General features: G+C 43.5%; 1 pseudogene across 1 annotated transcript; it reads left to right on the top strand.

Moving 5' to 3' along the window:
• The first annotated feature begins 12,237 nt into the window (after positions 1 to 12,237).
• Positions 12,238 to 12,615, top strand: LOC309334323 (large ribosomal subunit protein eL43 pseudogene; annotated as a pseudogene). The gene has a single exon. The product of its transcript is annotated as a large ribosomal subunit protein eL43 pseudogene (transcript).
• Positions 12,616 to 24,879: the final 12,264 nt, after the last annotated feature.

Genomic DNA, 24,879 nt, shown 5'->3' with positions numbered 1-24,879 from the left:
AACTCCCTGCAATGCAGGAATCCTTTGCCCAATGTGGGACTCAAACCCAAGACCCTGATATTAAGAGTCTTATGCTCTACCAACTGAGTTATCCTGAGTTCTGTTAAGAGTGGAAAAATATGAAATGGAGAGAAACCAGAACTGGCACCTCCACCCACCCCTAGTGGTAAGCCGTGCTAGATTTGGTGGCCCTCTTGCTCATTCTGCTGAGTGGTGCTCTTGGGCTTCTTTTTTTTAAAAAAAATAAAATTTTTATTAACCGACCAATCAAATCAAATCACATCACATAAATTCCGAATTACAAAGCCGAATTTTAAATTTTTGTTGAGGGGACCCATATTTCAAGTTTCAAAGGGGGATTCCGATCATCTTCTTGCTACTGCGTTCATATCCAAATCAGTCCAGATAAAGTTCTTAATTCTATCCAGTCTTATCTTGCTGTTTCCACATCTCATCTTGTTCGTACATTTTTCCTTTTTCCTTTATGCTCTCTTCTAATAATCTCCTTAAGCAGATAAACACCAATTATATCCTGTGTGGATTTTTCTGTTCGACCAATCCTCATATCGTGATGGTTTCCATATATCATCACTTTCATAAATAACATCGCTTTTTCCATCATTAATCTCAGGGTCTGTCGTTCTTAAGTCCCACTGAGAAGTCTCACCCACAGTATAAAAACAGCTCTTTCCTCCTCCCAGACTCAAGTCCTCTGACAGAGCTTACCAATATGGCAATGGTATTTTTAACTGCGTCATTCCAGAGCTCTTAAACTTTCCACACTTTTCTTAAAACATGCTTTGGTTAGAAACTTTATCTCCACACAGTCATAAAACCACAGCTTAAGTCATTAAAGCGGCATTTCTGACTTGTGGGGGGGGGGGGTTCTTGTTTAATCACATAGAGGAAAGAAAGAAAAGTTTTTTTCCCCCTCCCCCATCCAGTCCCTTTGCCATACCGAGTCTTGGCTGTCTTCTCAAGATTGATTCTTGTTCTTCCGACTCGTCTTGTTTATCAGAGAACTCTTCAGTTAGCAGTCTTTACTCCCCCTCCTTCCTTGAAATATGTGCATTCGCTTCTTCCTAATTGTTCCTTTTGAAGTTCTTGCAGCTAGCGGCACGGATCAGAGACAGCATCCAGGAGCGCCAAAATCCACAGGAGGGCATTCTGCCTAGTGCCCCCATCCCCTCAAATTCGGGGGTGGTATAGGGCACAGCAGGCAAAGGCAGCCCCCCCTCACAATCCTGGGGGGGTAGAGAGGCTATTTACTCCCATCACAGCCTCCTAATTACCCCCTGTGGGTCGGAGAGATGTTATTGTCAGCCATCTTCCGATGTGCCCCTAGTGGCCCCCTCCCCCGGTGCTCTTGGACTTCTACCCGAAAAGCCTGACCTGATGGCACCATTAATCAAATGTAGATCCAAAACTGATGTAAAATGTAAAAACTGATAATGTAGATTCAGTGCCGGTACTGCGTGCCCTTGAGTACTTCCTTAAAAAAAGCACTGTGTAAATTTACCCATAGTGTTTTCTAAATATGAATTCATCTTATTGAGTCACAAGAGGCCAGCAAGACCAGACAGGTTCCTAAGCAACATGCACATATATATATAATCATTCTGCATGGAACAAAATACGTACAATGGTACCTCGGGTTACATACGCTTCAGGTTACAGATGCTTCAGGTTACAGACTCCGCTAACCCAGAAATATTACCTCGGGTTAAGAACTTTGCTTCAGGATGAGAACAGAAATCATGCTCCGGCGGCGCGGCAGGCCGCCAAATTCTGCACCAGCTGAAGTTTCCAAGCTATCTTCAGAGGCATCCCCATGTATGACGCATACAATGTACTCCAAAACTCCAGATGACCCCACTCAGCAGTTTCAAGTAGATTGCATAGGGGATAAAATTGAATCTTGAGGAACCATTGAAGGCTCATGGGGCTGTATTTGGATGGAGTGGACTGGCCAAATTTATGGAGGATAAGGCTATCCGTGGCTACCAGCCACAAAGGCTATGCTCTGCGTCCACTGTCAGAGGTACTATGGTTCTGAATCTCTGCTGCTGGGAAAGTGGGAGTGTTGCTGCACTCAGGTCCTGTTGAGGGTTTCCCAGAGGCATCTGGGTGGCCACTAGATGCTGAACTAGATAGGCCTTAGTTCCAGCAGAGATCTTGTTTTCTTTCTTTTTTCTGACAACCCCATAAACTGGAGCTGGTCTTGTAAAAGTCATAATCAATCTTGAATAAATATCATCTTCCTCAGGGTGACAAAGCCAAATCTTCTAAGCCTCTTCTCTGATGGAAGTAAGCTTATTCTCTGACCTTTGCTGTTGCCCTTTACATCCCCCCTCCCAATTATTTCAAATCCCTTTTGCTAGAATAAAGATCGCATTCAGGGTATTCAGAGTATGGGTATGGATGGTTTTATATTGTGGCATGTTCCCTGTGCCTTTCTGGAGCATGTTCCTTTAAGTTTAACATTTGGACTGTTGCCCTAACCCACATTCAGATTGTCAATGAACCATGTAGATGGCTATTGAAATCTTTTGCAGAAAGGCTGATAACTACTTTCATTTATTTATTTTTTACATAGCAATTATATTTCTTCATGGCACTGCTCTTTTTTCGCATCAGTAATGGGCATAGAATTTTTTTTGTGAGCTTTATCCATTTTTGTAACAGCATATAGCTGCATGCTGTTTGTGACCTCTGTGTCGATACAGAGTTTGCACTGTTCGGCAGTTTTCCCATCCCACTCTTCACACTTGCTAACAATGGGGGTCAGTGTGTGACAGACCCTGGTGCTACTTAATGCTCCAAACAAGATGATATTGCTTTTCTGTTTGGGCAAGATTACTGCAAGCATTCAACAATGTTGAGGATTTTAATTAGCATGGCGCCCACATTTTAAAAAACCATTCCCTGTCATCTAATAAGAAAAGAAATTCCATTCGAAAATTATTAGAGGGAAGTATTTGAGGAACTTCTCATAGCTGGGGGGGGGCAGGGTTTTTGTTTCACTTATGCATCCCTTCGGAGTGCGGGGATTTTGTTGTGTTTACCTGACTTTCAAGGTGACCAAAAGGTGATTGTGGCTGTCCTTTCCTGCACTCCTGATTATTCAGTCTTCTCAGGTGCTCACACAGTTCCTGAGAGCCCAATGACATCCTCAGCTAGGTTTTCCTAAAAGGACAGAGAGGCTGTCTACCACCTGCCTCATAATTGCTAATTGTTGATGGTGGTGAGATTTGCTTCTTCTTCAAAATGTGGTGAGGTTATCCCCCTCTTTTTTAAAATGTAAAAGGACATCCTTAAAAATGAAATCAGTGAGTACACATTCTTCGGGCACTTACTAGCCAGGTTACCCAGCACACCATCTGAAACACAACAATCCTTCAAAATTGACATCCAAATTTTACAATGCTGCACTCCAGCCAAGCAATGTGTCCAAAATTGCATAATCTAAAGTTGCTGTTGTTAGCATAAAAAATGCATCTAGTCATCAAAATTGAAAAAAGGGGGGTATTAGGCAAAATTACATACAAACGTGTGTAGAGGATCATAGTAAAATGCTGGTGAGTTTTCACAAGAACTCATTTTCATAAAAATAAAATCTCAAACTGATGTGGAAATGCAGAGAATCATGGACTCATAGAATTGTAGTTGATATGGACACTGAGGGTCATCTAGTCCAACCCCCTGAAATGCAGGAATCTCAATTAAAGCAGTCATGGCAGGTGGCCATCCAATCACTGCTTAAGAACTTCCAAGGAAGAAGAGTCTACCACCTTCCAAGGGAGTCTGTTCCACTGTTGAACAGCTCTTACTCTACTTTGCTGTAACTTGAAGCCAATGGCTTGGCTCCTACCCTCTGGAGCAGGAGGAAACAAGTTTGCTCCATCCTCCAGGTGATATCTTCCTCCCTTAAGATATTTGAAGATGGCTATCATCTCCTCTCAGCCACCTGTTATCCAGGATAAACATACCCAACTCCTGCAACTGTTCCTCATAAGGCTTGTTTTCCAGACCCTTGACCATCTTAGTTGTCCTCCTTTGCATACATTCTGAAGTTAAGATGGGGGGGGGGGAATACAATCTGAGAGAAACTGAAACTGACAGATTTGCCCATTAGAGAGCCATATTGCAATTATAGGGTCAGATATAATCTGTATCCACCAAAAGTTTTGAAGAGATTTTGAAGCACCGTGTGGTTGAAGCAGAAAAACAGAAGCCTCCTTTGCAGGAGAGGAGAAAAAAAATCAGGAAATTAGAGGACAGGTTCTGGCACAACACTAATTTTAGTGACATTGCAAATGACTGAGGGAAAACATTGAAAGGGGCAAGGCGACAGCCAAAGAAAAATTGCAGTGACAGTTGCTTTCCTTTTTCTAACAGGTCCTTGCTCTTGGGAAAGGCAAGTTGGATTGATCTTACAAACAGATATGGGAAAAGTGGTCAGCTGCCATGTTAAACACTACTGGGGCTGCATTTATCATCCCTTCCCAGATATTCATGAGAGCACATCAGTGAGCTGAGAGCAGAGGAATTTTATGTGATGAATATTTGCCTTCAAGGGCAGGCGGGGACAATCCTCGCGGATTCAAAGGGATAAAGCTGGTGCATTTGCTGCAAACAAGGGCAGGTGAGCAGCACATCAGGGCAGTGAGGATGATAACACAAGTGACCTTTCTTAGGCCGGTGACAATAGTCCCATTGCATACAACAGCAGCTCCGTCGGCCGATGCATCGGAGATCACAGCTTCAGCCTGATCTTATGGAAAATCTGGGTCAGACAAACAGTCCTCCCAGCTCAGAGAGGTGAATCAATTATGCGGTGTCACAACCTGAGATATGGAATTACATGGTTAGAGCATGACCTTAACAAAGAGTCATAAATGATATTTGCTGGGGAGTAGGGTGGGGGAATCAACCACATGCAATCATTGTTTCTTTGAACCAGGTCAGAGTACACATATGGGCAAACTGCAGACGAGAGGATGCTCATTTTTAATGCAGCCCCAACCTCCTTCAAATGCCCCATTATGTCACTCCATCAGAGTTCCTTCCTTCCTATTCACTTCCTCCTTATTTTTCCTGATTTCAAAAAGTTGTTTTCTCTCTACATAGTTTCAGAACTATTAGAATTGTATGTGAAGCATGCAATCATATTGCCTGTGAGTCCTGCTCCCTGCCTTGCAGGCCTTTTTCCACTTGACTTTGGAGTGCAGGGCCCTGACTGACTCCAGCTACAAAAACTGAGGCTGCTGAACAGACTTTTCCACTGTAGGCAGCAGAGCACAGAAAGAGTTTTCACATAAGCTAATGTGAACATGGGATGTGGGTGGCGCTGTAGTCTAAACCACTGAGCCCCTTGGGCTTCCCAATCAGAAGATTGGCGGTTCAAATCCCCGCAACGGGGTGAGCTCCCATTGCTCAGTCCCAGCTCCTGCTAACCTAGCAGTTTGAAAGCACACCAAAAAGTGCAAGTAGATAAATAGGTAAATGGTGTTTCCGTGCACTGCTCTGGTTCGCCAGAAGCGGCTTAGTCATGCTGGCCACATGACCCGGAAAAACTGTCTGCGGACAAACACCGGCTCCCTTGGCCTGTAAAATGAGATGAGCACCACAACCCCAGTGTTGTCGGCGACTGGACTTAACTGTCAGGGATCCTTTGCCTTTACCTAATGTGGACATATGAGTGGTCAACAGCAAAGGGAAATATGGCTTCATATTAATTTGAACCAGGGCTTTATTCAGCTGGAACTCACTGGAACTCAGTTCTGGCACCTCACAGACAGGCACCATTGCCATTATAAGAGAACAAGGGAGTGTTCATGGTGAGTTCCAGCACCCCCTTTTCTAGAAAAATAGCACTAATTTGAATGTATTTATTTGAACGTAGTCCCAGTTCCTCAGGTTCAGTTACAGAGGAGCAAAGCAAAATGAACCCAGTATGGGAGAATATGCAACAGATTGAGATCTTTCTGTCCTGAGCCTCTCAATTTAATCATGGGAATGTCCACAAATATTTCTATGGTGTGATAATGGCTGCTCTGCACTGCATGCCTGAACTGGAACCACTCTACTACGGGGTTTTGGCAGCTTTTGACTCCATACGGTTTAGCTTTCTTTTCCCCTAAATGCAGATTGCCTGATGGCGTGTAAGATAGCTAATTAGATATAAATATCTACCAGCACCCAAATACAAAGGATCATACAGTGAGCAGCTGTGATGCTCAATAAATGGGTTTTGTGTGTGTGAAATGCGGCAATTCAGACACTTTCTAATTTTGAAAATGAAGGCTTGTTTTTTTTCTTTCTCTGTCTGAAAATCTCTGTTTCTGTGGGTAGATTCAATTAAATAAAGACACTTTTGGCGGCAGTGGCTTTCAAAAAACCTCCATAAAGCAGGGATAAAATGTAAAGGTTTCCCTGGGTTTTGTGTAGGATCTAGAGAAAGGTATTGTGCTGAATCTTAGCATTCATGGATGAGAGCATACAGAAAATAAAAAGTAAAAAGCCCCCTAAGAATCCTGATGGTGAAGCTAGACAAAAGGGTATAGAACGGGAATAACAGCAATTAGAAAAGACAACACTTTTCTTAGATGTTACCTTAAAAAATGCATTTTGCTTATTCAACACAAGAGCCTTGCAGCTTTGCAAACTTAAGGAATGCATGCTGACTGCCACTTTGTTCTTTCATGTTCCCAGTGCGAATACATTGGGCACTCCCCTCCATTCAGGAAATTTAGTTATTTCAACCAGTCAGGGATTGGGAGCCTTTGGCCCTCCAGATGTTGCCAGACTACAACTCCCAGAATCCAGAATTCATTAGCCATGCTGGCCAGGGTTCATGGGAGCCGCAGTCCTGCAACATCTGGACGGGCCAAAGGTTCTGAAGCCCCGAACCAGCCCATTGCTTACAAGAACGGTCTGGTCTCTACACATGCAGTAGTATGAAGTGGTAGAGTACTAAGGTAGCAAAATGACTGTACCATTTTGGACTCCAGGTGTATGGGGCTGAAGTTTTTAACATGCTTTTAGAAAAGGAAATACTTCCCTGTGAGTGATGCATGCATGCATACATACATAATTTTACTTGTATGACCCCTTTCCACAGTTCTAATCATGCTCAAGGTGGCTTACAACATGAAAACAATATGCAACTGCAACATAACAAAAGCAGTCCTAAACATAAAAAAGAACCAAACTGAATAATTTTCACATAAATCACAAAATCTAAAATAAAGATACAGAAAACCAACACAAACAACACCCTGCCCCAACATCCTAGCCTAAGAGTTTGTTCAGCAGCTTCTGCTTTTGTAGCTGGAGTCAGTCAGGGCCCTGCCCTCCCAGGTCAGGTGGAAAAGGCCTGCAATGAAGATAGCAAGTTTTCCAGGAGCCAAAACCAGGATGAATGAACTAGTCCATCAAGGGTATAACTTCTAGCCTATCCTACTCTTTATTGTGCTAGCTTTCCATTTTCAGGGAACTTGGAGCACCAGACTGAAGTGGTACAATCCATCCTACCATTTCATGGGTCTACCATCTCACCGTGCTTTGTGTGTAGGCCAAGCCAAAACCAGAGCCAAATAGACATTGCACTAAATATGTGGCTACCACCCAAAACTGTGATCCCACATTTACTGCAGCTCCTCTCACTGGCTGCCAATGTCTATTAGAACTGTTTATTTTATTTAGTTATTTCTAATATTTATACTTTGGTATATATACCAAATATTTATGTTTATACTTCACGAGAAGACTCCCTGGAAAAGACCCTGATGTTGGGAAAGATGGAGGGCGCAAGGAGAAGGGGACGACAGAGGACGAGATGCTTGGACAGCGTTCTCAAAGCTAACAACATGAGCAGGACCCTCTTTACCTGGGGGTGCAAGGGGTGCGGGGCACCCAGGTTCCGAATTCTGGGGGGCCCCAGGCACCCGCAACTGAAGCCACCTAAGTCCCCATCCCTACCTCCCCAGGCAGGGAAGCCACCGTTCTCTCCTCCCAACCACCACCTCTTTTTCCACCTGTGCTGCCCCTCCCCTCCCTCTCTCTTCCACCCCCCCCCAGCTTCGCCACCCTGCTTTGCTGGGCTTGGCAAGGCAGAGGTGGGCAAGGGAGCGATTCACAGGATTCCTGCATTCTCTCTGGGTGTCAGCGTGTGCGGCTCGCACAACTTTTGACTTTCTCTCCTCCCTCTAGCTAAAGCTCAGCTTCAGCAAGCCCGCCCCGCCCCTCCACGGCTTCCCTATTCCATCACCAAAAAATGGGGGGGAGCCTTATCCGAAACAAGACTGATACTCCCTGCCCCAAATTTTGTGTATACATACACCTCTTTCCACCTGTGTTTTTTGGACAGGGAGTCCCCTCTCTCCCTCCCTCCCCACACTTTAAAAATCCAGAGAGAGCACAAGGCAGGAAAAACAGGCGCCGGGGCGGGGCGGGGGAATGGGAAAGACATACAGTGGTGCCTCGCAAGACGAAATTAATCCATTCCGCGAGTCTCTTCGTCTTGCAGTTTTTTCGTCTTGCGAAGCACGGCTATTAATGGCTTAGCAGCTATTAACGGCTTAGCGGCTATTAACGGCTTAGCGGCTTTAAGAAAAAGGAAACAAACTCGCAAGAACTCGCAAGACGTTTCGTCTTGCAAAGCAAGCCCATAGGGAAATTCGTCTTGTGAAGCACCTCAAAAAACGGAAAACTTTCGTCTAGCGAGTTTTTCGTCTTGCGAGGCATTCGTCTTGTGGGGCACCACTGTATAAATAAATAAACTGACTTCTCTCTCTCTCTCTGGGTAAGTTATTCAGTGGATTGCAAGGGAGTGTCTCGCATCCCGGGGGTCGGGGCTGATGGGGGCAAGAGACAGAAGGGTGGGGTGGTGGCGGGTTAGAGTGAGAGAAGGAGAGGGGAAATATAGAAAAAGCAAGAGGAGAAAGATCAGGATGAGGGTGAATTGAATGGTGAGGAGCGAGCAGGGTGGGGTGGAGAGAGGTGGAGAGAGGCTTTGCTTTGTAATGTTGCAAAATCCAACCAGACAGATCCTGCAACAAAGGATCCTGCAACAAAGAAAACTCGGGCGTAACTAACAGCAGGAGAGAGTGTTATCTCTCTCCCACCCTGCCCCATATCTTCCCATCCCAGCACTTTAGTAGTTTTAGCAGCTTAGCCAAACCAGGTTAACCTTTTGGTGGATGGGATGCCAGCTAGGGGGTGTGACAAAATGGCAGGCGGCACAGGCTCCGCGCTGCCTTGCCTGCCAGCTTGTTTTGGCCTATGCACACTGCGCCCTGAGCACTGCATGACCGTTGTGGTTTTGGCGTGGCGAGCAGCAGGTTTCTTTGCAGACTTAGCCTCTGGCAGCTCGCACTCTGTTGCTGTTGTCAGTGCTGCCCCTTCATCCCGCAACCGTCCTCTTCTTAAAGGTAAACAACTCTGGCAACTTTTTCCAAAAAAAAGGTCAACAACTTTGGGGGCTAAACTAAATTTGGCGCTGGGCGGATCTTTGCACCCTGGTGGCACATATGCTAAAGACGGCCTTGAACATGAGTTTGACCAAACTGCAGGAGGCAGTGGAAGACAGGAGTGCCTGACGTGCTTTGGTCCAGGGGGTCACAAAGAGTCGGACACGACTAAATGACAACAACAACAAAGCAGGTAACAAAAAAATGTACAACTTACTTAAAATGCCTGCTAAATTTAAAAAGGTCTTCATTAAACATCTAAAGTTAAACAAGATGGGGACCTGCCGATTTTGAGACAGAGTTGTGATCACAGAATTGAATGCACAACTCAAGGTGGTGTGCATCTGAGCCATGGGGGACCAGAGACCCTCCCCAAGTTCTCACTTTGCACTAAGGAGAAATGCATTAAATTTCCAAATGCATGAAGACAAATGTATGGAGTGAGCAGATCAGTGGATGAGGAATGGCATGCTCTTCTGTGAGATTTGCAGTCCAGTGAATTTTGAAGTGCAGTTCTCCAGCAAAGCCATGTGTACAAAAATGCATATTATAGGTAAGTGTGCATAAAACTGAAAAAATAACAAAACTGCATGTTATATTAAGGCAAATATGTGATTCGGGTAGAAAAGGCAAAAATAAGAGCACTAGGAGAAATTCACACTGGAACACTGGCAAGTTTTCATGAGGATTTTTTTTTTTTTTTTTAAAGCCCCTGATGCAGAAATGTGGAAAACTGAACTTTTAAGATTAGAAAAACAAGAAACAGAGAGATACCAAAACTGCCAGGTTGGTCCATCTGTAGTGACTGTCTACTCACTGCAAATAAGTCCCCTTGAATTCATGGAGGGTGGCAAGGCTGAGGTGGGAGGTTGCAAAGCTAGCATGCTGGTGCCCACTCCCCACCCGCTGTGTGTTTGTTTAACTAAGGCTCTAAATGCCTGAATAGAGCCACTGTGAAGATATGTTTTTTAAAAAGAATTCATAACATAGTCTCAAACCAGCAATTTTCGTTGAACTGCTCATTTCATTACAACACCTGGCTCCATTCACCAAAATGTTTTTTCCCCAGTTTTGATGAATCCACCCCCACTTTAGACTGGAATTAAATGAGAATGACAGACTTCACTCGGTAAACAATTCTTTTAAAAAAGAGAAATGAAATAAATGGGGCTCAGAAATACCAGCTAAAATATGAAATACGCTACATTTGCCTCCTGCTGGTTTCTGATGTAGCTGAATTGCACTCTGTAATTATCTGGCTGTGGCTGAAATCCAACCCTATTTACCTGCGAGTAAACCTTATTGAATGCAAGAGGACTTGGCTTCTGAGCAGGCATAATGAGGATTGCCCTGCAAACTGAGTATATGGTAAAGCAGAGATCAAATGGCAGCCCTGAGAAATAACATTGCTCTTACCCAACCCCAGTTGGCAAAGCAGAGGAAAGACAGGTGTGTGAAAGGCACATTTGCTGTGCATGTGGAAACCTAGGAAGCTGCCTTATAAGTCAGCTGGTCCATCCAGCTCAGTAATGTCTACATTGCTTGGCAGCAGCTCTCCAGGGTTTCAGGCAAGGAACATTATCAGCCCTACCTGGAGATGTCTGGGGTTGAACCTGGGACCTCCTGCGTGCAAAGCAAGAGCTCTGCCACTGAGCTTTCCCCCTTCCAATGCTTCTATGAGTAGTAATGGGAGCCTAACCCTGAATCCTCTCTTTAAACTACCCATGCATTAGTAATGCCAATTCAGATCAATGTTGACTATACACAGAACTGTCAGATTGGATTGTACATGTGGTACTGCTTTATGGCATTGTACTGATTTATTGTCTTTTTTTCTACTTTATAATTTGATGTTGCATAATAGATTTTTTTTAAAAAAAACTGATGGCTGCACATTTAGTGATAGAGTATTTTTGGAAATCCCAGGCTAAGCTACTCCTTGAGGTATGGTTCAACAATATCTGGGGCATGACTATTTTCAAGCGACCAACTGGGCTTAGAAGCATAGCAAAAGGTGTTAAAAAGAAAGACACCTTTGATGAAGCCTGGTCTCCTTTATTTTCCTACATAAAGGAATTTGATAGCAAATTTCTCACACCAATTTCACAAACACGTCTGCGGAGAGTCTACATTGACCATTAGTGCCCTAAGATTATGTAAAATGACATTAACAGTGTTAATGCTAGGTTTATTATTATTGTGTGTGCATTGAAAAAAGAAAAACATGTAAAAAGGGTATATAAATATTTTTGAATAAATATAATGGTAGCAAATTAAGGACTAAGTCAAATGATACACAGGAGCTAACTTAGGAATCTGCTGTATACCAAATCAAGACAATTGACCCATTAAGCTGGGCTACAGACATCTGTGGACACAGTTGGCACTGCGGGTTAAACCACAGAGCCTAGGACTTGCTGATCAGAAGGTCGGCGGTTTGAATCCCCGTGACGGGGTGAGCTCCCATTGCTCGGTCCCTGCTCCTGCCAACCTAGCAATTCAAAAGCACATCAAAGTGCAAGTAGATAAATAGGTACCACTCCAGCGGGAAGGTAAATGGCGTTTCCATGCGCTGCTCTTGTTTGCCAGAAGCGGATTAGTCATGCTGGCCACATGACCCGGAAGCTGTATGCTGGCTCCCTCAGCCAATAAAGTGAGATGAGCACTGCAACCCCAGAGTCGGTCACAACTGGAGTCCCTTTACCTTTACCCCCATCTGAGCCCTGGCTCTACCAGGAAAACTCAAGAGCCACCGAAGCGCTCACTCCCTGCAGCCTGCGGCAGTAACAAGATGACCAAACGAACCAAGAAGGTTGGGATTGTGGGTAAATATGGTACCCGATAGGGAGCTTCCCTGAGAAAAATGGTGAAGAAGATTGAAATTAGCCAGCATGCTAAATATACTTGCTCCTTCTGTGGCAAGACCAAAATGAAGAGGAAATCTGTGGGTTTCTGGCACTGTGGCTCTTGTATGAAAACAGTAGCTGGTGGCGCCTGGACATACAACACCACTTCAGTGGTGACTGTGAAATCTGCCATCAGAAGACTGAAGGAGTTAAAAGACCAGTAGAAACATATTTTTGTTCCACTGTTACTCTTCCTCCACAGTTCATATCCTTATTGTCAATTAAAGGTGGTTGTGGAAAAAAAGAGCCACCAAAGCTACCTCTTCCTCCTGGCTCTTGAGTTTGGATTGTGCTGCAAGAGTCTAAAGTTGCCTGATTGCAGCACTGCTGACCCATATCTGCTCTCCCTCTGCCCCCATAAGTGTCAAATCTATGTAGGTGGCTGCTTTTGAGCAGACAACAGTAAGACGGAAATGGTTTGGAAACCCCTTCCCACAGCTGTTCCTGTGCAGAAACTGGCAGCCTTCCCTGGCTGCTTTTCAGTTTTTTAAAAAATATTAAAAATCAGGGAAGCATTCAAGCGCTTCCCCTGTATCTTAGCTAGGAGTGTCAGGGCCAAACTAGAGTTAAATGTGTGGTTGTATGCAATGTGTATTTAAATTAAAACAGCAGCTGCAAAGTAGATTGGACCATAGCATGTTAAAAGCAAGCTTAACCTTTTCTTCCACCTCCACTTGATCCTGATAAAAGTTTTCTAGAGCAAAAGTTATCTAGAATAATATCTGGGGCATTTCAGTTTAGAGAAAAGATGAGTGAGAACAGACAGGCACACACAATTCAGAATGGTCTGAAGAAACTGAAAGGAGAAAAGAATTCCTCCCTGGAATCATAGAATTGTAGCATTGGAAGGAACCCCGAGGGTCTTCTAGTCCAGCCTCCTGCAATGTAGGAATGTGAAGGTGTAATGGTTATAAGGGGTTGCTCGTGCGTAAGTTGCCGCCACTCCGGGCTAGGTAGCCTGGTTAAACCTGTTCTGGCTGGACAGCCCTTCACTTCGTGGCTGTTCAGTCGCTAGCAGAATCTGTCAGTGGGCGTTTCTTGAACTTCTTCCAGCAAAGTTCTTTGACGCCAAGTCTACGCCTACTTTCCCTGCACGGAAGTCTTCTGCGCAGGGTGGGTGTGGGTAGCGGAGGACCCGTGCTCTCCCCGCTGGTCTCCAGCGAAGAGTCCTGGAGCCCCCTCGCCAATTCTCCTATCTGCCCCCCTTTATCCCTGGTGTTACGCTGATTTCCTTCCCCAGCCGATGAGCTCCCTCTCTCCCTGCTGGGCCCCTCTCCAGCATCGCTTGAGAGCCTTGCCTCCACCTCTGGCTCCGATGTCAGTTCCCTGACAGAAGGTGACCCATATAGGGATCAATTCTTCATCCTTGGCATTATCTACACTCAAACCAACTGAGCTAACTGTCCCTGTCTCATAATACAAGAACTCAAGGCCATCTAACAAAGCTAAATTTTGGCAGATTCAAGAAAGGCAAAAGAAAGTACTTCTTCACACAACACATAAAATATGGAATTTGGTCCCCTAAGAGGTAGTGATGGCTACCAACTTGGAATCCTTCATGGAGGATGAGGCTATAAGTGGCTGCTAGCCATGATAGCTATGTTCTGCCAGGCAGAGGCAGAATGCCTCTGAATACCAGTTTATAGGAACATAAATAGGGAGTAATGCTGCTCCCAGATTCTGTCTGCAGGTTTCCCATGGGCATCTGGTTAATCACTGTGGGGGGAAAGTGCTGGACTAGATGGGCCAGTGGCATGACCCAGGGGGCTCTTATTATGTTCTTAAAAATCCCTAAGCTAAGTTCATAAATGGACATTGGGGCTGTGGCACTGATGGGGAAGAGTTACGGTAAGCCTCACTGCCCATGTGTCGTTGTGGTCCCATTCCCGATTGCCTCCCCTTGTAGTTGCACAAGAGTGACAAATCCACTTTAATTACGCAGTTGAATCCCTTTGGTAAAATAGTCACAGACTAGAAGAGGCATTAAAATCTGGCCTTCTATCTAGCAAAAATGGAAATGTATAAGGAAATGGAAGGATAGAATAGGTCAATAGCATCCAGAAACAGCAACAGCCAATGGAGAAGTGTTTTGTTCTAAAATGAGAAACAAGAGCACATAGCAAATAATGTTTACTATCGAACTAAAGTTTCTGTATCAAACCTTCAAGAATATCCTTATAAAGCAGCATATGTAAAACATGTCTCACATTCTATTGTTCCTCAAGCCCACCTATTAAAAGGCAACCTGAAGGGTTTCAAGTTGAGGATACCTTTAAGGACTAATTTGTTTCTATATCTATATCTGTATCTATATCTGTTCCACATTTTCTCTCTGTGGACAGGGGACATATTTTGCTGGTGCTGTGTTACCAAGGCAACAGCCAGTCAAGCCACTGTACTAAAAACTTGGCTATCTCCTTGCAAAGGACACAAGTGAAGGAAAAAATTTACATCAGCCAAGAAAGTCTTAGCAATGGTCAGTCGTATGGTTAAGGGTGCTTCCACAATTCTCCACATCATTGTGGAGATGTGGATTTTGGCATTCCACATTCTGAAGTGGAATTGATATTTTAGTAATTCTTTATTGTTCTATTTTTTTCATTTCCAAACTTTGTGCATACACAGTTCTTATGAATTGGGGTGCATGGATGGATCTGCCTGTTTCTAGACTGTGTCACTTTCACATGTTTTTATCCATAATCCCATTCCATTTATATTTATATATATATATATATATATATATATATATATATATATATATATATATTCTCTTGAGGCTGTATTTCAATGTGCATATCCGCCCTGAAGCAGAGCGCCCCGCGCGCCGGGCAGACATCTGCAGCGTGGGGAGCCCTGCAGGAGTTCCCCACAGGGTTCCCCACGCTGCGGATAGCAGCCTGCCACCTGGCAGGCGGGGCACCCTGAAGCAGAGTGCCCCGCGCGCCGGGCAGACATCCGCAGCGTGGGGAGCCCTGCAGGAGTTCCCTGCGCAGGGCTCCCCACGCTGCGGATAGCAGCCTGCCGCCTGAGGCAGACATCGGCCAGCCCCACAAGCTCGGGGGACAGCAGGGAGGCGCAGCGCCGTTCCTTGACCTGGTTCGGTTTCCCCGACCTGCTTTTGGGGGGGAAATAAAGGAAAAAATTTTTTCCTTTATTTCCCCCCCAAAAAACTAGGTGCGTCCTATGGGACGGAGCGTCCTATGGGACGAAACATACGGTACTTAATTCGTTCTGGAGGTCCGTTCTTACCCTGAAACTGTTCTTAACCTGAAGCACCACTTTAACTAATGGGGCCTCCTGCTGCTGCCGCGCTGCCAGAGCCCGATTTCTGTTCTCATCCTGAAGCAAAGTTCTTAACCTGAAGCACTTTTTCTGGGTTAGCGGAGTCTGTAACCTGAAGCGGATGTAACCTGAAGCAGATGTTACCAGAGGTACCACTGTATACACAATGTGATATCAATATTTTCTTTCTTTCTTTCTTTCTTTCTTTCTTTCTTTCTTTCTTTCTTTCTTTCTTTGTGGTATTGATGAGCCAGTGCAGATTTGAAAATCAATAAAACACTACACAAAAATAATTTCATGTTGCACATTCCCCAAAGTCTTATTGAGATTATGCAGAATGGCTGAAGAATGTATACAATGCTCTGGAGATATCTACATTAACCAAGGCCTGTTGGAGATTATGTATATTGACGGAGACATATGCACAGTTCCCTCCTCATTGACAGAATATATACACATTCTCCATGGTGTATATATATATATACATCCATTGGTGGATGTGCACAATGCCTGGCTGTTAAGCACATTGAACCCTCAATTTATAACTCCCCATATATGTATGTGAATACTCAGACATGTGTTCCTTCTCTTCCCCACCCCATCCTGTCCAACATCGTTTAAAATTCTTCAGCCCTAGAAATCCACTGTTTGTATGAACTTGGTCTCAAACTACTATTGCATGAAAAGTAGCTTCCAACATCTGCATTAGATCAACTACATTGTGTGATCTTGAGTATGCCCATAGGAGTCTCAGCACATAGGGTGGCCACAGTTAAAAATAAAATAAAAGAAAGAGAGAGAAATCAAAAGCCTAGAATCATCTTCCAATGAATGGTTATCAAATATTCAAGGCATTCTGCGTGGCATAATTGTTAACTCAAACATCAATTACTCATAGATCCATTCATTACCAGTTCAGCAAACCATGATATATGTAAAGTCTGACTCACAAATTTAAGTGCACCGCCCCCTTAACTTTTAAAAATTAAAAGGAACTATGAGCTGATTGAGCAATGGGTGTCCTAAACGTGGCCATAGCAGAACCTTGTATTTTGCCTAGAGAAGGTTTTGTGCAAGGCTAGTTCACACATTAACTAATATGAACCCCTAAGGTCATGGATCTTAGCAGGCCCACGGTAGCCACTGGAGGCCACCACCTCAAGTGTGAAAGCCCTTGAGGTAACACTTCTGTGGACACCTCCTTCCCCAGCCTCCCTGCCCCCTGCCTGCCCCACCACCTCCACCAGTGGTGGAAAAGCAGCACCAATTTCAGGCAAGATCTCAGTGACTTCTCCCATGATTTAATCCCAAATAATGGGAGATCTTGCGGATATTGCCACTGCAGGGCAGGCAGTGCAGGTGGTGGCAGTCGCAGAACTAGTGGTGCAGGTGGCAGGAGCAGGTGTGGTGGTGGTGGTGGCAACAGAAGGGCAGGGTGGCACTTCCCATTTTGCCTCAAGTGGCGAAATAGGATGCACTGCTATTGTACCTTGAGAGGGATGGAAAAGAGCCCCTTTGACTCACTTGGCACTGCCTATAGCATCTTTCCACATGCAGAACTGCCAACTGTCATCTCAATGCCTGCTTACCTGCCTACTTGCTGCTGCTGCTGCTGCTGCAATAGTTGCTCTGGTTATCATTGTCCAACCAGCCACCACATACAATTAGGGCTTTTTAAAAGGGGGAACTCAAAGGAACTCAGGTCGAGCACCTCTCAGGTGCACACCATTAATGAAGAAGGTGTTCATGGTGAGTTTCAGCACCTCTTTTTCTAGAAAAATAGCACTGCAGCAATATACAGCCCTACATACAATATACAATACCAAGTCCCCAAATAGTGACAGGCAGTGAGAGCACATGACCATTGATCTGATGAGACCATTGAGACCATTCATCTGATAAGCTCCTATTAAAATAAAATAAAAATCATTGAGAAGGAAAGAGAAGGGAATAACCAAAAAAACCTATGAACACAAAACCAGTTCTTTTTATGCTTGTTCTAAAATCTGAATTGCAGAAACCCGCATTGAAATTTCATTTTCTGAGAGTTTTCCCCTAGAGTCCTTCAGCAAGAACTTAGTGTAAACAAAATTAAATGCTTTGGGACTCTTCACTATGGGAATCCATATATACATAATTATTCAACCTATCAACATGCCCCTATATCCTTAAGTATTTACAAAAAAAAGAAATAGATTTTCCCTTGAGGACAGTCCCTAGAGAATGAGACTTCATTTGACACAGAAAACAGTTTAAGCAAGATTCAAAACATTGGAAGTTCTTCAGCTTTCTTGTCTTCATTTTGGGAACAAAGAGGCAGATAGTATAGTTCAGGTTAATGCCCTTTATCCAATTTGTCCTACTTACATGCATAAGGACATAAGAAGAGCTCCGCTGGACCAGGCTGAAGGCCCATCTAGTCCAGCATCCTGTCATCACAGAGACCAATCAGATGCCTCTTTTGGGAAGCACCTAAAGGCATACTGTCTCCAACCATGGATGTAGAATAGAGCCATTGATAGCCTTATCTTCCATGAATTTATTTAATCCTCTTTCTAAACCACACATGTTGGTGGCCATTGCTCTTCTGGGAGCAAACTGCATCGAGTAAGTACAGTATTTTCTTTTCTCTGCGGTGAATCTTCCATTGTTTCCCGGAAGCGACTTTTTCCCATGATGTGAAAACTCAAATACAATGCAGAAAATGAATGGTTATGGAAATATTGGGGGAATTGAATAAACAGCTGTGTGACTGCAGCCTTAGAAAAGTAAAAGAATGGGTTTCTCTAACATAACAATGAATATAAAAAAGACAGATATAAAATATGTTAAAATATAAATGGATTACAGTCAGAGACCAGTCTTTACAGTAGAAGGAAGGGCTATGGCTCAGTGGTAGAGCATCTGCTTTGCATGCAGAAGGTCTCAGGTTCAATTCCCAGCATCTCCAGGTAGGGCTGGGAATGTCCCCAGTCTGAAACTCTGAGGTCATCTAGATGGATCAACAGTTTGCCTTAGTGAGACAGCTTCCTATGCTCAACTCTGGATTCAACAAAGCTTCAAATTGGCACCAGCACTTGTGAATTCGGAATCAAAGAGTGCAAATTAATCTGATTATGGGGGTCCTGAAAATAAATTCAGTTCCCCAAGGGCATTTTCTCCTTTTCTCCCCCAGCTGAAGTCCTGGCCTGGAGTAGACAGTTGGCATGAAGAAAAGGTCCCACTCGATTTAATGGGAGCTTTCTGTTCCAAGCAAATTGCAGGGATGGACAAGGGCAAATTCAATTTAGATCACAGTGGCCAGCAAAGGGCTAAAGCCCCTCAAACACCACACCAGGTCCCTAATCCAGCTCGGATTCCTGTGCTGGCTTCTTTCTACAGGAAAATTCTTCACTCAGTTGTTAGTGATGTGATTCACATCAAGTGTAGTTTGGACCTCTGGCAACAAAGAATGGTTACCTGATTGGAGTTCTCCATATGCCCTTAAATTTCTCAGAAACTCATCATTCCCTTAGCTTCATTCAGGCAGACAATACATCATCAACACCTTCCCTCAATGATATTCAACATCAGGTCACAATTTTGTATTTGCAGGGAGCTTTTGTGAGCAAGGGAGTCTTCCCACTTCAGAAGTTACATCTCAAACCCATAGAAGGGGATAGAAGGGAGCAGAGCTTAGTGCACTCTTTCTCACTTTTATGCCACTTTTACTCATGAGTAGAATGCCTGAAGGTAAAATGAGTACTCCAACATAGGAATCTGCTTTATATGGAACCAGACCACGGCTGCATCAAGTTTGGTAATCTCATTTCTGGCTGGAGGCTCTCCAGGATTTCTGATGGGGTCTTTCCAAGCCCTAACTACAGATGCCTAAAATATGACATGGTGCCTTCTGCATATGACACAGATGCTCTACTACTGAGCTATAGCCTTTCTAGTTCCACAGGAGTATTCACAGGTCTTGGTGCCCCCTTTGAAGAAAGTGAAACTTTCTAAAGACTGAATGTAAAAGTCAGTAATTTCCCTTGAAACATGAGGTTCCACACAGTGTGTTTTCAGAGCGAAATCTGGACCTTCCTTGAATATTAAGCATCATCAAGTCCAGTAAATAGGCACCTAAGCAAGCATCATTTTGCCCTGTTTCAGATTTATGAATTCTGCCACATGGCCCGTTGATGCAGAAGTGAGCATTTCCTTGCTGCTGATTACATTAGCATACATCAAGGCCTGCTGTCCACATGGCGGTACACAAGTACAAATCAGCATGTACTGTGCCATTTAAAATCCATTTTTCCCCCTGTGTTGCCTTCATGTCTCATTTTTGCTAGGTTTCTTTTCTTTTCTGCAAAAGTTTTGGTTCCTTCCCCCCCCCCCCATCCATCATACTGTATTTTTTCCTGCAAATTAAAATTACAGACAAATGAAAACAACCAAGTCAGAGGTGGCAAAGAAGAAACCAAGCATCTTTATACCGTCTTCCTTAGCTTTCCAGATGTTTTAGACTTCAACTCCATCATCCCCAGACAGCACAGCCAATGGACAAGCTTGATGGAAGTTATGGAGTGGAGAGGACATCTAAAGGGAATGTGTTATTTATACGATCATCAAAAAGATGGCTCTGAGCAAATGGTTTTTAAAAAGCCTTCATCTTAAAAGTTTAAAGGTAATTTTGCTCATGCTGCGTGAACCATTGGAACCATTGGTGGTCACTTTAACATTACTTGTGTGAGCAATAAGAGTTCCTTATGTCAGATGACAATTTGCTAAGAAAATGGAAGAAATTTAGTTCAGTTTTAGTTCCATATAAAAATTCAAAGTGTGCATAATACGCATATATTAGTGAAAATAACGTACAGAAATGTGTTGTATTGTGGAAAGTGCTTTGCAAGAAATGTGATGGCATACAAAGTATATATTAGGAGAAAGCCAGTGATGAATTTTCATGAGGCTCTTTTTAAAAACAACAACCAACTAATGTGGAAATGTGGAAAGCTGAATTTAAGACTGGGAGTGGTATGTGAAAAACTGAAATTGACAGTCACCCATTCCTAGTTATGCCTGAACCTTTCTAGGGTCCATTAGGTGCGCATTGCGATGAGAAGCAGGGTTTTTTTTCAGCCAGAACTTGCCAGAACTCAGTTCCTGCACCTCTCAGATGGGTGCCATTGCCATTATAAGAGAACAAGGGAGGTGTTCATTGTGAGTTCCAGCACCATTTTTTCCTAGAAAAATAGCACTGATGAGAAGTGAAAAGTAGATAGCCTGGCTCAGGGAATGAAGGTTGCAGGGTGTGAGAAGAGAGGGAATGATGGGGATGGGGATAGTGCTTTTATGGTGCTGTGGATAACTGTGCTTTGGCCTTGAGTTCATAATAGCAACACAGCACGTAGCAAAGAATTGGACAGATCAGAGAGAGAGAGAAATTTCCCAGAGTACCTGAACACCAACTCTAGCCAACTCCTTTCTTAATCACAGTAATTGCTAAAATGAACCATACACAGAAACCCCACAACCTTGCAAAACTATAGTTCAGGTAGAAAGTGATACTGTAAGCAGCATCCAGAAACATTAGGAGGTTGCATAGGTAGCTGCTTTACATCAAACCAGACCATTGGGTCATCTAGCTTAGAATTATCCACAATGAGCGGCAATGACTCTCCAGGGTTTCCAACAGGGGACAAGCTGTAGCTCAGTGATAGAGCATTTGCTTTGCAGGCAGAAGATCCCAAGTTCAATTCCCTTTTATATCCTGTTTGAAACTCTAAAGAGCTGCTACTAATCAATATAGACAATACTGAGCTAGATCCATCAATTACCTTACTCCATGTAAGACAGCTTCCTGTGCATATGTCTCTTCTTATGTCTCTCCCAGCCATCCCTGGAGCTGCCAGAGGTTAAGCCTAGTACCCCCTGCATAGAAAGCAGATGATCTGCCAGACTTATGGCACTTTGAATAGTGCAATAAAGTTAGAGCAGCCTAAATAATAAGTAGGGAACTCATGAGGGATGGAAAGTTGGACAGAGATGATGGAGAGCACTTGGGAGGTTGACACAGTCTGCCCATTTAAATTCAGCAGCCCCTTAGGTCTGGCAGAGGGGAAGGCAAACCAGATCCACTTTCTGAGCTAAGTCAAATTCTCCCCACACATCAGTGGAGGTTGGTTCATTGCAGCAAATGAGGCACTGTCCAACGAACCCTCAATCTGGTCGCAGCCAGACCCTTCATGACTTCTCTCATATAACAAGTTGAGGGTGTGGCACTGCGTTTGGCAGCTTCTGCTTCTGCAGTCTCAGCTGCTGTAGCACTCAGCAAGCAGAAAGAGGATGGGGACAAAATGGGAAGTCGTTGGCTCACCTGTCATTGGCTTTAGCTGAACCTGTCATTGGCTCTGGCTCTCCCTGCTGTTTGGACATCCTGTGTACATCCTGTCCATTCCCAATGGACATCAGTCATCGCTGCAGGTCCACCACACACACACCAAGCTTTCGAGTGTGCGCAATTCAGACAAGATACATCTTTTCAGGTTTCGGGGTAGGGGCTGGAAAAGGAAAATATTTGCAGCAACATTTCAAGGCCTCGCCTTGCATATATTCAACATCCATAACAAAACATTGGGTGACATCCAATGTTAATCATAATCAGGGCAGACCCACTGAAGGCAGGAGATACAGTCAACCTAAGCATATTTATTTCAATTGGTCTACACTAAGTATGACTTAGCAGGATATCGCCCAACATATTTTAAGAGGCCTGCTACAGACGCAAAAATTGGCCAGAGATACAGGGTTGAATCCAGTGTTTGTTCAACTCATAGCAGACCCACTGAAATTAAAGGGCATCACTACATGCCCATCTGTACCATACATTTATGGTCAAATCACTTTAAAAAGTCATGGCTTCCTCACAATAATCCTGGGAAATGTAGCTTGTTAAGGGTGCTGAGGGTTGTTATGAGACCCCCCCCCCCACCTAGAGCTACAGTTGTCAGAGTTCCCTGGAAAGAGGGATTGGTAGTTAAACCACTGTGGGAATTGTAGCTCTGTGAGCAGAATAGGGATCTCCAAAATCCTCTTAACAAACTGGAGTTCCCAGGATTCTTTAGAGGAAAGCATAATTATTATTTTTAAGTGCTATTAAAACTGCTTTAAATGCATGGTAGAGATGAGACCCAACTATGGTCCATTAATTTCAATGGGTCTACTCTGAGTAGAACATAGTTTGCTATAACCTATTGTAACACCTGAGGCGTAATCATAGGCGGTTCAAAATGCAGAGCTTCCCTTAAGTGGCAAATCAAGAATCTGTTAACGTGGCTGGAGTAAATTTTATTTATTAGCATCTGTTCATTTCTTACGCAGATAAGCATGCTGTTAACACTGGATGTTTTGTTACAACCTTAAACTGTATTGGAAGAGCACCTAGGGCCTGGTATGTCTGCCTGTTGTTAAATTTATAAACAAAAGGCACACATGTTAATATGGAAAATGTGTCATTACCAGTGGCATTATCTGAAACAATTTAGTTCACAACTAGTTTAAATATATTAACATTCAGAATCAAAGTTCTCCCCAGAGAAGAATATACCCCCTGCTGTGGTCTCCCTGGGAACTTTCTGCTGTGATTTTATAATTCATCTGCCTCCAGAGTTTTCACAGCTCAAAAGGGCGAGATAGGCACTTTTGAAGAATCCCCCATAAGTCAGCCCCTCCTTTCTTCATCCCATTAGATTTTCCTAGTGCATATATATTTTCCCCTCCAGAAATTTATTATTTTGTATTTGGTTATGTCATGCTAGTAATAAACTGCTACTGCCTGTTGGAGTAATGCTGCCTCTAATTAAATAATATAACTAAACAACAACATCATTTTATTTATTTATATATCCCCTTGTAGAAATGATGAGTGAATTAGCAGGCAATGGCATATGTAATATATACTAGATAAGGATCCATTACAGAATTTAAGTGACTGGAAAATTTCAATTGCTCTGTTTTTCCTTTCTTTCCTAGGTTTCTTTCCTGTTTGTTTTTTTCCTAAATAAAACCTGCAAAAGAACTTTGTAGTATAGTCCCCTATTCTGCTGCCCAGGTGTGCTATATTTCTCTGCACCTTTTTATTTTTACAGGATTTGGCCTTTACTGCTGGAAGCACATTATGTAAAGTGTGTGTGTGTGTGTGTGTGTGTGTGTGAAAGAGAGAGAGAGAGAGAGAGAGAGAGAGAGAGAACACACACACACACACACACACACACACACAATGATGAGCTAACATTTAAAAGAAGCATGCCAAAGGAAATAATAGATTCACTGAGGCAACTAATCAGTTTCATTTCCAGTCTATTAAGAAAGAGAAAGAATTTGAAAAGGGAAACACTAAAACTGGAAAATAAAATAACAATGTATGTTCCAGCATATGGAACCAAGTAATAGCAACCGAAATTACAACATTAGACTTAAATATTTTATGTCGTCGTAATAGACTCATTCAGTAGCTCTACAGTGCTGAAGTTTGCAATATATTCAATGCAATCTTCCTGCAATGCAAGCTCCTTTCAGACCACTCCTCCAAACCCCACCTCTTCCATGAAGATTAGCCTCAGTTTTGAACTCAACTAATTATTAATTCATTTGTACACTTTTATTCAGGGGGTTTTTTCTGGGGGGACGCAGGGGTATGCATACCCCTAAATATTTTGTGAATCTAAGTTTGGCCTCATTGAGGGGCAGTATTTCAATACGAGTAGGAAAACGAGGGTACCCCTAAACATTTTTTAAAGAAAAAAGCACTGCTTTTATTCTTTAAAGACACACAACCACAAAGCAGCAACTCACAAGGACTAATATAAAATGCACCCCCCCGGTGGGGATCATTTTCAGTACAGGGACCAAAATATCTCATGAACAGCCCACTAGGGGCAAAATGCTATTAGTGGGTATTAAAAAGGGGGAAATGGGGAGGGCCAGAGATTTGGCTCTAATCTATTTACAGTAAGCTACAGTTCAGTCACACAAGAGTCAGAGGTTTCTACATACCGACCCATATATTTGTCTTCTATTTAGGCAAGTAAGAGGCAATATCAATGTTTAAGCATGCATTTCAGCAAAGTCATCTGAGCTGGCAATGACTGTCAAATAATAAAACCTTGGAGTCATAGCTAGTATCAAGATGATGATGTTGACCCAGCATGTGGCAGCTGTGTGGAAAAAAAGGCAAATCC

This window comes from Podarcis erhardii, assembly GCF_964252035.2.
Source record: "Podarcis erhardii genome assembly, chromosome: Z".
Lineage (NCBI taxonomy): Eukaryota > Metazoa > Chordata > Lepidosauria > Squamata > Lacertidae > Podarcis > Podarcis erhardii.
Note: the sequence above shows the minus strand (reverse complement) of the source record. Positions and strands in the feature narration are given on the sequence as shown.